This window comes from Hyperoodon ampullatus (assembly GCF_949752795.1).
Source record: "Hyperoodon ampullatus genome assembly, chromosome: 2".
In the NCBI taxonomy this organism is placed as follows: Eukaryota; Metazoa; Chordata; class Mammalia; order Artiodactyla; family Ziphiidae; genus Hyperoodon; species Hyperoodon ampullatus.
In genome coordinates, this window is record NC_136915.1 from 47,037,443 (window position 1) to 47,047,347 (window position 9,905).

The window sequence follows — 9,905 nt, forward strand, 5'->3', positions numbered from 1 at the left end:
GAGCTAGATCTGCTGACCTAGAGGAAGGGCATCAGACAACCCGGTGCCAGGTGGGGGGATGGTAGACATATGTCATCATCCCAGTCTTAACAGCTGAGGAAAATACAGCTTGGTGAGTTCCACAACTGGCATCTGCTCACCAGCTAGAAGGCCAGGCAGACCTGGGCTGGACCTGAGCTCTTTTGCTCTAAGAGCATCACAGCCTCTGCAGCCCAGCACTGTGCTCGGGGCTTTCCCAAGGAATGCAGTCCCAAAGGTTTTACTGGGGCAACAGTCCCCATGCTTCTCTGGGGGCAGAAGTTGAATAATCTCCAGTATATTTCGGGATCCAAAGTAGCCTTATATTTCTTCCTGCTGCTCGTGTACTTTATTACATCCTTTCCAATCCTGGAAAAGCCAGGCATCCATCCTCTGCACCCTGAGGTGTTAATTATTTCTCAATTAGCAGTTGCCGGCTGTAGAGCATAGTGGTGTGGAGAGGCCTAATGACTCGCAGTGTTTAAACATCCCCACATCTTCAGAGCACTTTACCAATGGTAACTAATTAATGTTCATGACCCTCTTGGGAGGCAGGCCAGAACTGCTGCCTTTTACCGGGAGTTTACCGGAGGCTCTGCAGCCGGGAGCTGCAGGGTCCACTCCAGCCAGCCCTGGTCAGAGTAGATTTGCTCCCCATTGAGAAAGTCCACGGTGGTGGAGACCAGAATATAGCCCTTTCTCTGCTAGCAACTTCCGGGGTGACGTTTCAATCAATTAATGGATCAGTCATTAATTGGGTGCCTTGATTTAGAGAGTCCATTCATGGTTAAAACCTCACAAGTTCCCTAAAACAGAAAAAAAGAAAAAGAAAAATTCATTCATTCACTCGTTGTCATCTACAACAAAGCAAAAGCAAAGGATCGCACACTTGCCTTGGTGCCCCACAGCCCTGGGGACCCACCATGCTGTTAGTGGTTTCCACCGGCTGCTGGCCAGACTGGGCGTCTCTTGGGGGCTGGCACAGCCCTGAGCACAGGGCCTGGCCCAGTCAGGGCTCAACAAAAGGTTTTGCTTTTTGCTTGTTTTAATATATCAATCAATAAATGAATGGATGGTTTGTCTCTCTCTCAGATCGGAGCTCCTCCAAGGACAGGTTGAGTTGTCCATGCATACCAGACCCATGGCCTGGCACAGAGAGGCTCCAAGTGTGTGCTGAATGAACAAAAGGCTGAGTTCACGGTGAACTCCCTGACCTCAACTTGCTCATAACCTCCTGAAGAGGCTGTCTCTCAAAGTGGTGGTCATGGCAGCCTGTGGTAAGACGTTATGAAGAGGGGAGAGCAAGATGCTGAGGGAGCAGCATTGCAAGGAGGGGGTGGGATCAGGGAGGGCTTCTCGGAGGAGGGGGCATGAAATTGGACCTTAAATGATAACTAGGAACTTTCCAGGCTAAAAAATATAGGAAGACATTCAGTCAGAGGGACAGTAAGTAAGGAAAAAGGCTTCAAGATAGTCCTGGCTGGAGCACAGATCACACCCAGGCATCAGGGAAGCACAACTGGAAAAGCAGTGGGCACCACTGTGCCAGGGCCTGCTGGACCAGACTGCCAGTTTCTCATCTTTGAGGCCAGTGAAACTTTTTCTGTGAAGAATGATACTTCTCCTGCTCCACCCCCGCCAACATACACACATCTGTTTTGAGGCTTTAACCCAAAACAGCTCCTCTTCTGAGAAAAATCCCTGGGCATTTTGCATTCCACTCTACAACATATATTTGTTATATTTGGAAAACAAGTGTAATTGTCACTCCAGGAAGATGGTTGCCTCCTCTGCCGAGGGCGCTGGCCAGTGTGAGAGGCAGTTCTGTGGGCAATGGAAGGATTTTACACCAGGGAAGGGCGTGGTCAGTTGTGTTTCTTTGCCTGAGTGAGGTGTGAACTGAGACTGGAGGAAGAGGATGGGGAGAGAGGCTGGATGGGAGACTCCCGTAATGGCCCAGACTGGGGCGGTGGGGGAGAGGAGGGGACAGACTCCAGAGAACCACTGGGACAGTCCACCTGTTGGACTCCTGAGCCCACTCCCTATGCTGTTAGCCCAGCCAGACAGACCGGACTGGAGATGGGAGGGTGGCCTTGCCTGGGAATCCTGCCCAGCCAGTTCCCAGCTGTGCAACCTTGGGCCTCTTGCTTCCTTGTTTCTTCATCAGTAACACAGAACACCACGTAAGGCTGTTGTGAAGGGTTCATGAGAGATGTAACTGAAAGCACCTGGCTCATTCTTCCAGCCCATTCCAACTCCGGGGACCCTAGGGCTGCCCTCGGCCACCATAAGGAGACAGCCATCCTTCTGCTGCCGCCTCTGTTTCTTTCAGACTCCCCTCTCTGGCTGCAGTGCGGGATGCCAATGTCCTTCTCTCTCCAGGGAGCCTCTTCCCCCTGGGCCCAGAATTCCCCTCGTTCATTTATTTACTGTCCAAGTCTAGGATGATTAGAGGCCAGAGTGGAGGGGGGGCGCTCTTTTTTTTTCTTTTTTTTTTTTTGTGGTACGCGGGCCTCTCACTGTTGCGGCCTCTCCCTTTGCGGAGCACAGGCTCCGGATGCGCAGGCTCAGCGGCCATGGCGCACGGGCTCAGCTGCTCCGCGGCATGTGGGATCTTCCCGGACCAGGGCACGAACCCGTGTCCCCTGCATCAGCAGGGAGACTCTCAACCACTGCGCCAGCAGGGAAGCCCAAGGGGCCTCTTTTTTTAAATCAAGATTCCTCAGAATTGAAGAGTGTGGCACCAGACGTCACCATCATCATCATTTTTCACATTTGTAGAGCCCTTGCTATGTGCCATGGGCTATATTAAACACCTTACACCCATGTCTGATTAAGTTCTTACAATAAAACCCCACGCAGTACAAATATCACTGTTATGTCCATTTTACAGATAAGGCAACCAAGGCTTGGAAAGGTTGGTTAGCTTGTGCGTGGTCAAGACAACTAGTAACAGGGAGAGAAAGGATTCATCTCCAGGTCTGTTTGATGCACAGCCTGATCTCCCCACTCAGAGCCTCCAATGTTATTTGTATCAAACATATATCCAAAGTTGTGGGAGCAGTCACCCAAACAGACTCTTCCTGTCTGACTGGATCCCCTCTGCTGGAGGCCCACTGTTTGGCGACCACCACAATGGCATCCTCTTGAGGAACCCTCCCTTCAAGTCCCCTCTGGCAGGGCCTCCCCCTCTCTTGAGACCCCTCGACATTTTTTCTGTGTCTCTCCTCTGGCCCATTCTGTCTTTCAGGTGTGTCACATGAGTGTGTACACGCGGTGGGGCAAACAGACCTGAGTGCAAATCCTCACTTTGTCACCCACTTACCGTGTGCCTGTGGGTGAGATACTCAGCCTCCCTGAGGCTCAGATGCCTCATCCTGAGGATAGTAGTGACATCTCCCCCATGGAGTTGAGGTGAGATACAAGGAGTTAGCCCAGGTACAGGGCTTAGCACAGTGCCTGGCACATAGCCAGGGTTCAATAATGTTTGCTATTGTTACAATTATTACTATTATTTTAAAAATAAATTTATTTATTTTATTTTTGGCTGTGTTGGGTCGTCGTTGCTGTGCGCGGGCTTTCTCTAGTGGCGGCGAGCGGGGGCTACTCTTTAGTTGCAGTGTGCGGGCTTCTCATTGTGGTGGCTTCTCTTGTTGTGGAGCACAGGCTCTAGGCATACGGGCTTCAGTAGTTGTGGCACACGGGCTCAGTAGTTGTGGCGCACGGGCTTAGCTCCTCCGCGCCATGTGGGATCTTCCTGGACCCAGGCTCGAACCCATGTCCCCTGCATTGGCAGGAGGATTTTTAACCACTGTGCCACTAGGGAAGCCCTTATTACAATTATTTTTAATGGTGAAAGTGCCCTGGCTGGCACAATGCCAGGCACAGAGTTGGTCATGTAGCACATGTAGCACATGCAAAACATTTATCTCCTCACCCCCATAGACTGCGAGCTTCCAGAGGGGAGGGCCCATGTCCTGTTCATCTCTAGCCCTGCCCTAGTAAATCTGTTTACTATGTAGAAAAGTTTTGTACATAGTAAATCTCGGTACATATTTGCTGAAATAGTGTCTTTCTAAATAATTCCCTCAATTCATAAGAAAGGCTTGCTAAACATGCAATGAAACAAAACTCTCAGCAACAGTTACTCTGTCGACCAACAACTCCCTTTTGAGCCCCTGCTTTGGGTTAGTGCTGCAGAGCAGTGGCATAGCCAGCAGTCTGGGGCACAATGCAGATGCCCCAGGACAGAGGGAAGAATCACGTCTGTGAGGTCTGAGTGTGACGCCAGCAGTTCACCTGGTCACCCTCATCTGGAAGGATGATGGGAATTGAGTTCTTTCCAACAAGCCTTTGCCTTTTCTTTTTGGTACAGAGTTGAGTTAAGTGTGAGTGGACCAGGTAGAGTTGACGCCTTCCAAGGCTGGTGGCTTAGAGAGAAGAAGGCAGCATCTGGATCCAAACAGAGAGGGGTTTGCTTTCCAGAGCCAGCATTTACTAGCTGTGTGACCTGGGGCAAAGGACTTGACCTTTTTGGTCTTTGGCTGCACTACAATGGGGTCAGTAACCTCCTTGAAATACTATGAAGAGCAAATGAAAAACATTACAGAACTTTGTAAACGGAAAGCTCTGTATTAATATTAAGAATAGAAATATATTCAGATCATTCTTTTGTAAGATTAAATGTGTAATGAGATGATGACTTTTAAGTAATTAAATGAGATTATGTATGTAAAGCACTTGAAGGGCACCTGGTACATAGCGCTCGATATTGGATGAACTATTGTTAATACTCCAGTACGGCGCTCCTGTCTGCTGCTCCACTACCTGATGGCTCTTCCCCACCATGTCCACATGGCTCACTCCTTCACCTCCTTCAGGTCTTTGCTCCAGTGTCACATTCACAGCCAGGACTTCCTGACACCCTAATTTTCACCACAATCCCCATCCCTGCTCCCCAGCACTCCTGATACTCTCTCTCTCCTTACTTTTTTTTCTCCGTAGCATTTATCATCATTTAACATACTAAATATCTAGGTTTTGGTTTATTGTGTTACATTCCCCCTCTACCACCTGACTCGACCCCAGGTCAAGTCGACCCCATTAGAATGCAAGCTCCATCCAGGAAGGCAGGATTTTTGTTTGTTTTGTTCACTGCAGGAGCCCCAGTGCCTATTCCAAGGGGCACCAAACTTTTTCTGCAAAGGGCCAGACAGGAAATATTTTAGGCTTTGCAGGCCATGTCATCTCTGTCACAACTACTCAACTCTGTTGTTATAACATGAAAGCAGCCATAAAAATATGTAAACAATGAGCGCAGCTGTGTTTCAAGAAAACTTTATTTACAAAAACAGGCAGTGGCCCTAATTTGGGCTTGTGGGCCACAGTTTGCCAACGCCTGGCCTAAATCATTGTCTGGCACATTATAAATGCTCAATAAAGATTTGGTGAATGAATTAATTAGTGAATAAATGAATGAATGAGCACAAGACACCTGGGACAGGGACTGGTACTCAATAAATGCTTATTCCTTCCTATTTTATACTTAATAAATACAACAAGGTAGGCCATGATGTACTGTATTAGAGGTACAAACAAGTTGCCATGCAAGTACTGGGAGGTGGCAGAGTCCTTCTCTTGGGATGAGGGAGGACTTCAGGGTTTCTAAAGTTGGGCTTCCCTAGAAGCAGGCCCCGAGTCAAGGATTTGAGGGCAAGCAGTTTCTTTGGGAGGTGATCTCAGGAAACACTGGTAGGAGAGCAGGGAAATGAGAGAAAGAAGGGCCAGAAATGAATACAGTGTGTGATAATGAACAGGCAGCTTACAGCTATGGGCCACTGGGTCTCAATCCCACATTCCTCCAAATTATCTTATCCCCCCACCCACCCCTGTTTATGAGGTTCAGGTATTTATCCAGTTTCCATTCCCCACTGGTTGAAGGCTGCTCCCAGGGGTGTCAGCTACCCAGTGCTTCCAGCCAGGTGGAGAGTGTCAGGAACTTGCAGTAGGATGACATTAGTGGGTACCAGGTAGGTGAGCAGAGAGGGGGCATGGCAGGCACTGAGGTGATACTTGAGCTGGCCTTGCAAGATAAACACACACCATCTTGTTTAAGATACTGTTTTCAGGTCTTTGATGCCCACAGCTAAGCCTAATCCTAACAGGGACAGTAGCTAATAGCTGTTCCAGTAGACAGACAGACAGAGAGCAACTTCTTTCTTCCTTCCCTTCTTTCTTTCTTTCTTTGGCTGCATTGGGTCTTTGCTGCTGCACGCGGGCTTTCTCTAGTTGCAGCGAGCGGGGGCTACTCTTGGTTGAGGTGCGCGGGCTTCTCATTGCAGTGGCTTCTCTTGTTGCGGAGCACCCACTCTAGGTGCACGGGCTTCAGTAGTTGTGGCGCTCAGGCTCAGTAGTTGTGGCTCGCAGGCTCTAGAGCTCAGACTCAGTAGTTGTGGTACACAGGCTTAGTTGCTCCGCGGCATGTGGGATCTTCCCGGACCAGAGCTCAAACCCATGTCCCCTGCTTTGGCAGGCGGATTCTTAACCTGCGCCACCAGGGAAGTCCCCAGAGAGCATCTTCTGTCCCTTGCATCCAGTTGGAAAACTTTCTGGGAAGGACTCTGATTGGCCCAACCTGGATCACATGTCTGCATTTGCAGTCAGGGGGTGGGGTATTATGATTGGCAGCCCTCTGCCACCACTCAGAGTGGGGAAGGAGTGCTTAGTAGCCCAGGAAGGAGAGGTTCTATTCCCAGCAGGGAGGGGCACTGGGCAGATGGAAGCAGTAGCTCTCCACCATGGTAGGGGTTCTTAGGTTTGTTTCTTTTACTTTGTGGATGACAAATAAAACTCACAGAGGAGCTGCAATTTAATGAAAAAATTTACATGCCAAAATAGAACAAGCCCCAGCATAGAGCTATAGACTGGTTTGGGAACATAAATATGAAAAGTGCATTCAGATTTTTTAAGTGTGCAGTTTATAGAGCAACATATGTGGTAGAAGAGAAACTAATCTAAACCCCAAATAGTTAAAAAGCCATTCGTTAGTACTCTTTAGCCTGTCTGCCATTCAAGGCAGTGTGTTAGGTGGGGGAGGACTTCCCTGGTGGCCCAGTGGTTAAGAATCCACTTTCCAATGCAGGGGACGTGGGTTCAATCCCTGGTCAGGGAACTAAGATCCCACATGCCGCGGGGCAACTAAGACTGCGTGCCACAACTACTGAGCATGCGAGCCACAACTAGAGAGAAGCCCACACGCCACCACGAAGAGCCTGAGCAACTAAGACCCGACGCAGCCAAAAATAAATAAAATAAATATTTTTTAAAAATCAGGGCTTCCCTGGTGGCGCAGTGGTTGAGAGTCCACCTGCCGATGCAGGGGACACGGGTTCGTGCCCTGGTCCGGGAGGATCCCACATGCTGCGGAGCGGCTAGGCCCGTGAGCCATGGCCTCTGGGCCTGCGCGTCCAGAGCCTGTGCTCCGCAGCGGGAGAGGCCGCAGCGGGAGAGACCACAGCGGTGAGAGGCCCACGTACCGCAAAAGAAAAAAAAAATCAAGGCAGTGTGGGAGGAACTCAGGCAAGTTATTGAACCTCGCTGAGCCTCAGTTTCCTCATCTGTAAAATGGAGACAGTGCTGATACATAGCTCCTGGGCTTGTGAAGGTTAAATGAGGTGAGGCGTGTGAAACATGGGCCACAGGGACTGGTCCATGACAAGTTCTCAGTAAATAGTTTTGATGCTGATAATGATGACGATTTTTTTTTAACCTCCCTGTGGGAATATTCACTGCTCAAATTGTTCTTCTGTGGCCATCTAGAGGCCAGCTGGAGCTTTTCCACAGCTCCACAGGAGTTTTTGCTCACCACTGTCTCCAAGAACACCCCCCTCTGCTTCTCCTCCTCATCTCCAAACTAGAGAGGTCATAGTCCAAACAGACCCGGGGGGGGTAGGAAAGTTACTTCAGGTAAGTGGAACAGGGTGAGCAGAGGCGGGAAGCAGGACTTGCGGGGGGGCCGGTACTACCGATGTGCAGCCTGGAGAGGCTGCCTGGGGGAGGAGCCAGGGCAGGAGCCAGCAGGTGGTGTCCCTCACCCCCTCAGCAAACCTTGCCAGTAACTTCAGCCCCGCAGCGCCAGAGCCAGAGCCAGGGAGGGTTTCTTGCTGGAAGCATGCCCATGATGCTGGGGATCTGTTTCCATCTGCTCATTTTACTGCTGAGTTGTAAAGTGTTAAATGTCATTATCCTCCCCTTCCTTAAACAAGAAAAAACGTTAACAGCCTGAGAAAAGGAGATATTTCACTTAATTTGGCATCCAGCCACCACCATCTACACAGGGTGCTCCCTCGGGGCCTGATTAGAGACGGGAGAAGACCTGTTCCGTTCTGCTTTCAGCTGCTGGCACCCGCTCTGTGCAGGCTCCAGGGTGGGCACTGGCAGCTAGAGGCCAGGCCAGAGCTCAGCCAGGCTGCGGGCAGAGTAGCCAGCCACCTTCTGAAGAATTCAAACACTGTAATAGGTGCCACAACATAAAGTGAGAAAGGGAGCCAGAGCAAAGTGACTTGATCAAGGTCACCTTGCTTGTTAGGGTCTGTGTTCTATGTGGCAAAGGTGAACTTGAATCAAGACATAGAAATTACATAAAAGAAGGTTTCAGCTCAATAAAAGGACAAACTCAGAAAACTTAGACTGTTAAGAATGTATTGATTCCATCAATACATAGTGAGCTGCCTGTCTGCCAGAGGCATGCAAGTGGTTTACATACTCCTTTCAGAACACTCACTGTTGAGAGGAGCTCTGATTTAGATGGAGAGGCTGGAAGAGGTGATGATTAAGGTTCTTTTCAATACTGAGATTCTAAAAACCTATAACTGAAAAATCTTACCTGTTTTCATGATCTTTAACATGCCTAGCTCATGCTGGCTAAACAGGAGTTTCTAGCACCTGATGTTGGCTCGGCAGGCAGCACAAGGTGCGATTCATCTTCATTACTCCGATTATGGGGTCATTAAGGCTTTTACTCTGCAGTGCTCCCCTAAGGAGCTCCTGCTGCTTCAGCTGTGTGGCAGAGAGTTATCCTCCCAGCTGCCCAGTAGGCAGGGGTGTTCCACAAGATTCAAAGCTGTAATTGAATAAAGATCAAACCAGCCAGAGCCACGATCCTGGGGGACTGCCAGGCCTGGCCTCAGCAGTGGCTTGCTGAAGAGGCGTGGCCAAGGACACGTCCTGAGCCCCAGGGACAGCCATCCTCTCCTCCCCACTGGGCTGGGGAAAGGTCACTAACACAGAATGAGTGTGAACAGTGTGGAGGGTGGAGTAGCCAGCTCTGCCAGCTTAAACCTCCGAGAGCTTCCCATTGGTCTTCCAAAGTCCCCACTGTGGCCCACGAGGTCCTGCATGACCTGCTCTGCATGCTCTAGACTGTGAGCTCCCTGAAGGCCCGGGCAGGGTCTATTCTGTTCTGCACAGTAGTCCCAGAGCTTGGCACTATGCTTGGCACTTGGCCGGTGCTCGATAAATGCTGAGTGAATGACTGGTAGGCCTGTGGTCTTCCTGGACTTAACAGAAGTGAACTTAGCAAAGGAGGCAGCCCCAAGGGCAGAGAACACTGGCCCAAGGGGCTGGAGGTGGGGTTCGAGTTTCTATCTGTCATTGATTCATTGCTTGACCTTGGGCAAGTTCCTGCTCTCTTGCCTCTGTTTCCCTACCTGGGCCTCAGTTTCCTAGCCGCAGATTTGGGGATTTGGTCTAAGGCTGGAGAGGAGGTGGAAAGAAAGCCCATGCTCTCTGGTTGAGCCTGCAAAGTTCCCTAGGTGGCAGACCTGGCCCCAACCTCAGCCCTTGTGGACCTGGTGATGGAGTCACCTGTTTGGGACTAACGTAGCCAC